Here is a 6,499-nt window from a genome sequence, read left to right as displayed (position 1 = left end):
TGAGGGTGCTGCCCACTGAGGTGAGAGTGCTGCCCACTGAGGTGAGGGTGCTGCCCACTGAGGTGAGAGTGCTGTCCACTGAGGTGAAAGTGCTGCCCACTGAGGTGAGAGAAAGTGCTGCCCACTGAGGTGAGAGTGCTGCCCACTGAGGTGAGAGTGCTGCCCACTGAGGTGAGAGTGCTGCCCACTGAGGTGAGAGTGCTGTCCACTGAGGTGAGGGTGCTGCCCACTGAGGTGAGGGTGCTGCCCACTGAGGTGAGAGTGCTGTCCACTGAGGTGAGAGTGCTGCCCACTGAGGTGAGAGTGCTGTCCACTGAGGTGAGGGTGCTGCCCACTGAGGTGAGGGTGCTGCCCACTGAGGTGAGAGTGCTGCCCACTGAGGTGAGAGTGCTGCCCACTGAGGTGAGGGTGCTGCCCACTGAGGTGAGAGTGCTGCCCACTGAGGTGAGAGTGCTGCCCACTGAGGTGAGAGTGCTGCCCACTGAGGTGAGAGTGCTGCCCACTGAGGTGGGAGTGCTGCCCACTGAGGTGAGAGAGAAAGTGCTGCCCACTGAGGTGAGAGAAAGTGCTGCCCACTGAGGTGAGAGTGCTGCCCACTGAGGTGAGAGTGCTGCCCACTGAGGTGGGAGTGCTGCCCACTGAGGTGAGAGAGAAAGTGCTGCCCACTGAGGTGAGAGAGAAAGTGCTGCCCACTGAGGTGAGGGTGCTGCCCACTGAGGTGAGGGTGCTGCCCACTGAGGTGAGAGTGCTGCCCACTGAGGCACGGCTGACTTTCGGTTATCTCACACCTTTCAGCCAATGAAGACCTTGTGAAGTGTAGTCACTGTTCTACTTCCGTGGCTGGAAGGCGCTATATAAAGGCAAGCCCTTTCTTTCTCTCTCGCCTGACCTGCGGAGTATTTCCAACATTGCCTGTTCAGATTTGCGATTTCCAGCGTCCGCGCTATTTTGCTTTTGCGCTAGAGTTACCCACACTGCCGCAAACGGAATAATTACCAGCGATCTTTCTATTTTGCCCCCAAACACGACGAGTGCGGGTGTCGCAGCGCTGGGATGTTTGTTGTGGGTCAATGGAGCAGGAAAACCGCTCCTGGCTGTTCCACTTGGGACATGTAGTGACATCATTGGAAGCTCATGAATCAAATTCCTTGGAAAGGTTCTTACCAGTTCTGGAAACTTTCACTTAAGAAATACACAGGCAGGACTGTCAAGTGCCCAGGATAGAAAGTTTTTTGAACATATATATAAAACTCCCTACCCCTGCACATGACAACTTCTGACTTGCTGACAGTGACTGGCAGACGTTTGCTGGAACACTCTCTGACTGCTGATTGGACTCTGGGCTCTGTGATTAGCCCAGCCCAGAGCTGGGAAGAGAACAGCCTTTCAAACTTGTGAGTGTGTGTGTGTGAGAAACGTACAGAACTGGTTATTATTAGGACTGAACTGGGAGCAGGATTCTCTCAGGCCGGTGCTTCCCCCACACTGAGGGAGACGGATATTCGCAACGACAGTGAAATGTGCTAAAATATATATAGAATATATATATATTTTTTAAACCTGTTGTTAAACAAAACCCCACATCTGCCTTGTAAAGAATCAGCAAGTGACAGGAAGCGGCTCCCGGGCAGCTCTGATGTAAGTATCGAAACAAGCGACTTTATTTGTTTTTTTCGGTTCAAAACAAGTGTCATTCAGTCAAGTCGGGCTAATTAAACTCAGGCAGTTGCACCTCTATTCATTAGAAATGCAATGTTATTTGTTAAGCTGGGGGAGCAGCTAAGTTGACAAGGAGCGTTGAGTTTCCGCACTGTGTCAGGTTTCCCTGGTATTGTATGGAGTTACTGCGGCCCAGACTTATTACCATTTAAAGCACAGCTGCCGTTTAATAATTAACCCTCCCAGCGACCTTATCTTGCATTTTTCTCAGCAGAAATAAACAGCTCAGCACGGCTATTTCTGCTGCCTGCTATAAATACACCAAATCTGCTGGTAGTTTTACAGGGGGTGGGGTGGGGAGGGGAGCCTGTGTCAATACATCAACCCCGAGACTGTCACCGTCATTGGGAATCATGTAAAACTCTTAAAGAAAGAACTTGCATTTCTCCAACGCCTTTCACCACCTCAGGACTTACCAAAGCGCTTAACAGCCAACAAAGTACTTTTTGAAGTGTAGTCACTGTTGTCGTCTTCTTAGGCAGTCCCTCCGAACCGCGGATGACTTGCTTCCACACTAAGAATGAGTTCTCAGGTGACTGATGAGTCCCATACGGGACCTACAGTCTCTGTCACAGGTGGGGCAGACGGTGGTTGAAGGGGCAGGTGGGTGGGGTGCTTGGGTTGACGTGCGCTCCTTCCGCTGTTTGCGCTTGGCTTCCGGCGAAGAGACGCGAGGTGTTCGGTGCCTTCCCGGATGCTTCTCCTCCACTTTGTGCGGTCTTGGGCCAGGGATTCCCAGGTGTCGGTGGGGATGTTGCACTTTTTCAAGGAGGCTTTGAGGGTGTCCTTGAAGCGTTTCCTCTGCCCACCGGGGGCTCTCTTGCCGTGCCGGAGCTCCGAGTAGAGCGCTTGTTTTGGGAGTCTCGTATCGGGCATGCGGACAATGTGACCTGTCCATCAGAGCTGATCAAGCATGGTCAAAGCTTCGATGCTGGGGATGTTGGCCTGAGCGAGAACACTGACGTTGGTGCGCCTATCCTGCCAACGGATTTGCAGGATCTTGCAGAGGCAACGTTGGTGGTACCTCTCCAGTGCTTTGAGGTGCCTGCTGTACATGGTCCATGTCTCTGAAGCATACAGGAGGGTGAGTCACTGTTGTAATGTAGGAAAGGCAGCAGCTAATTTGCACAAAGCAAGCTCCCACAAACATCAATATCATAATGACCAGATAATCTGTTTTTAGTGATGTTGATTGAAGGGTAAATAATGGCCCCAGGACACCGGGGAGAATTCCCCTGCTCTTCTTTGAATAGTAGCTGTGGGATCTTTTACGTCCACCTGAGAGAACAGTTGGGGCATCGGTGTACCATCTCATCTGAAAGATGGCACCTCCGACAGTGGAGCGCTCCCTCAGTACTGCTCCTCCGACAGTGCGGCGCTCCCTCAGTACTGCTCCTCCGACAGTGCGGCGCTCCCTCAGTACTGCCCCTCCAACAGTGCGGCGCTCCCTCAGTACTGCCCCTCAGTACTGCCCCTCCGACAGTGCGGCGCTCCCTCAGTACTGCCCCTCCGACAGTGCGGCGCTCCCTCAGTACTGCCCCTCCGACAGTGCGGCGCTCCCTCAGTACTGCCCCTCCGACAGTGCGGCGCTCCCTCAGTACTGCCCCTCCGACAGTGCGGCGCTCCCTCAGTACTGCCCCTCCAACAGTGCGGCGCTCCCTCAGTACTGCCCCTCCGACAGTGCGGCGCTCCCTCAGTACTGCCCCTCCGACAGTGCGGCGCTCCCTCAGTACTGCCCCTCCGACAGTGCGGCGCTCCCTCAGTACTGCCCCTCCGACAGTGCGGCGCTCCCTCAGTACTGCCCCTCCGACAGTGCGGCGCTCCCTCAGTACTGCCCCTCCGACAGTGCGGTGCTCCCTCAGTACTGCCCCTCCGACAGTGCGGCGCTCCCTCAGTACTGTCCCTCCGACAGTGCGGCGCTCCCTCAGTACTGCCCCTCCGACAGTGCGGCGCTCCCTCAGTACTGCCCTCCGACAGTGCGGCGCTCCCTCAGTACTGCTCCTCCGACAGTGCGGCGCTCCCTCAGTACTGCCCCTCCGACAGTGCGGCGCTCCCTCAGTACTGCCCTCCGGCAGTGCGGCGCTCCCTCAGTACTGCCCTCCGACAGTGCGGCGCTCCCTCAGTACTGCCCCTCCGACAGTGCGGCGCTCCCTCAGTACTGCCCCTCCGACAGTGCGGCGCTCCCTCAGTACTGCCCCTCCGACAGTGCGGCGCTCCCTCAGTACTGCCCTCCGACAGTGCGGCGCTCCCTCAGTACTGCTCCTCCGACAGTGCGGCGCTCCCTCAGTACTGCACTGGATTGTCAGCCTGGATTTTGGGCTCAAGTCTCTGGAGTGGGACTTGAACCCATGACCTTCTGGCTCCGAGGCGAGAGTTTTCCAAAACTCTTGCTACAGCGTTAACCCTATGTTTACTGTGATGGTGAAACAGCCACAGGCACTACGTGTTACAGCAGAAGTTTAAGTAAGTCAGGCTACAGGACAGGCTCGATGTTGCTTGTGCCTTGGTTGTAGGTATGTTTGTGCCCACTATGGGCTGATCACTGTTGGGGGCAATAATGCATTTAGGAATTACTGTTGGGGAATTTTTCCTGAGTTGAAGTGTTATCGTTCTCTGCCTGATATTTTAGCAGTGGAGTTTGCCCATTTAACATAAACAGGTTAACCCCTGCCTTTAAATGGTGGAAAGAGGTGGCAGAGGAGATAACATAGAAACATAGAAGATAGGAGCAGGAGTAGGCCATTCGGCCCCTCGAGCCTGCTCCGCCATTCAATGAGATCATGGCTGATCATCCAAATTCAGTACCCTGTCCCTGCTTTCTCCCCATATCCCTTGATCCCTTTAGACTTAAGAAATATGTCTAACTCCTTCTTGAATATATTTAATGAATTGGCCTGCACTGCCTTCTGTGGTAGAGAATTCCACAGGTTCACCACTCTCTGGGTGAAGAAATTCCTCCTCATCTCTGTCCTAAATGGCTTACCCCTTATCCGTAGACTGTGACCCCTGGTTCTGGACTCCCCCGCCATCGGGAACATCCTTCCTGCATCTAGTCTGTCTAGTCCTGTTAGAATTTTATAAGTTTCAATGAGATCCCCTCTCATTCTTCTAAACTCCAGCGAATATAAGCCCAATCGACCCAATCTCTCCTCATACGTCATTCCTGCCACCCCAGTTGTTACACGAATGCGCCTTTCGCAACCTCAGGACATCCCAAAACGCTTCAGAGCCAATGAAGTACTTTTTAAATTTTGTCACTGTTAGAGGCCATCAATATAAGATAGTCACTAATAAATCCAATAGGGAATTCAGGAGAAACTTCTTTACCCAGAGAGTGGTGAGAATGTGGAACTCGCTACCACAGGGAGTGGTTGAGGCGAATAGCACAGATGGCATAGTGGTTAGCACTGTTGCCTCACAGCGCCAGAGACCCGGGTTCGAATCCGGCCTCGGGCGACTGTCTGTGTGGAGTTTGCACATTCTCCCCGTGTTTGCGTGGGTTTTCTCCGGGTGCTCCGGTTTCCTCCCACAGTCCAAAGATGTGTGGGTTAGGTTGATTGGCTATGATAAATTGACCCTTAGTGTTAGGGGGATTAAATACGTGGGGTTACAGGGATAGAGTGGGACATGTGTTGGTGTAGGGGTTACGGGGATCGGGTGGGATATGTGTCGGTGCAGGCTCGATGGGCCGAAATGGCCTCTACCTGCACTGTGGGGTTTCTGTGATTCTGTTTCTGTGATTCTGTGAGATGCATTTAAGGGGAAGCTGGATAAACACATGAGGGAGAAAGGAATAGAAGGATATGGTGATGGGGTGAGATGAAGAGGGGTGGGAGGAGCTCGTGTGGAGCATAAACACCGGCACGGACCAGTTGAGCCAAATGGTCTGTTTCTGTGCTGTACATTCCATGTAATTGATATGTATTGTAGGAAACACAGAAGTCAAATTGCACACAGCAAGCTCCCACAAACAGCAATGTGATAATTGACCAGATCATCTGTTTTAGTGATGTTGGTTGAGGGATAAATATTGGCCCCAGGACACCGGGGAGAACTCCCCTACTCTTCTTCAAAATAGTGGCCGTGGGATCTTTTATGTCCACCTGAGGGGGGCAGACGGGGCCTCGGTTTAACGTCTCATCCGAAAGACGGATTATAGTTTGTTATGATGGCGTTGCTGAGCTGTAGGTTTTCAGTGGCGGTTGGTGCGGTGTTTATAAGGGCCTAGCCCTGGACACAGACCATTACTTTACAGGGTCCCACTGGACCCTGATCATTCCGGTCAGGAGCTTCCGTTGCCAGTGTTGCTCTACGTCAGGAACACTCGATTGGAGAACATTACCCGGGAGAACAACCAACAATTTGCATTTATATAGCGCCTTTAACGCAGTAAAATGTCCCAAGGTGCCTTAAGGAGGGTAAATCAGACAAAAGTTTGACACCGAGCCAGAGAAGGAGAAATTAGGACAGGTGACCAAAAGCTTGGTCAAAGAGGTCGGTTTTAAGGAGCGTCTTAAAGGAGGAGGAGAGGCAGAGAGGTTTAAGGAGGGAATTCCAGAGCTGAGGGCCCCGGCAGCTGAAGGCACGGCCACCAATGGTGGAGCGATGGAAATCGGGGGTGCGCAAGAGGCCAGAATTGGAGGAGCGCAGAGATCTCATTGTCGGGGGTGGGGGGCGTTTTAGGGCTGGAGGAGGTTATAGAGATAGGGAGGGGTGAGGCCACGGAGGGATTTGAACGCAGACAGACTATTGCAATTTGTGTGAGCCTGAATGAAAATGA

At 53.1% G+C, this 6,499-nt stretch overlaps 1 protein-coding gene across 1 annotated transcript in view; it reads left to right on the top strand.

Annotated features, from left to right (window-relative positions):
- The first annotated feature begins 1,400 nt into the window (after positions 1-1,400).
- The window catches only part of LOC147107190 (F-actin-monooxygenase mical2-like), a 413,970-nt gene continuing 408,871 nt past the window's right edge, over positions 1,401-6,499 (top strand). The window contains exon 1 of the mRNA XM_086008370.1: positions 1,401-1,638. The gene's annotated coding sequence lies outside the window, so the exon portion shown is untranslated. The remainder of the gene's footprint in view (positions 1,639-6,499) is intronic.

Source organism: Somniosus microcephalus, chromosome 15, assembly GCF_052327205.1.
Source record: "Somniosus microcephalus isolate GS21.2 chromosome 15, FLI_Smic_1.0, whole genome shotgun sequence".
Taxonomy (NCBI): Eukaryota; Metazoa; Chordata; class Chondrichthyes; order Squaliformes; family Somniosidae; genus Somniosus; species Somniosus microcephalus.
This window is presented reverse-complemented; position numbering and strand designations above follow the sequence as displayed.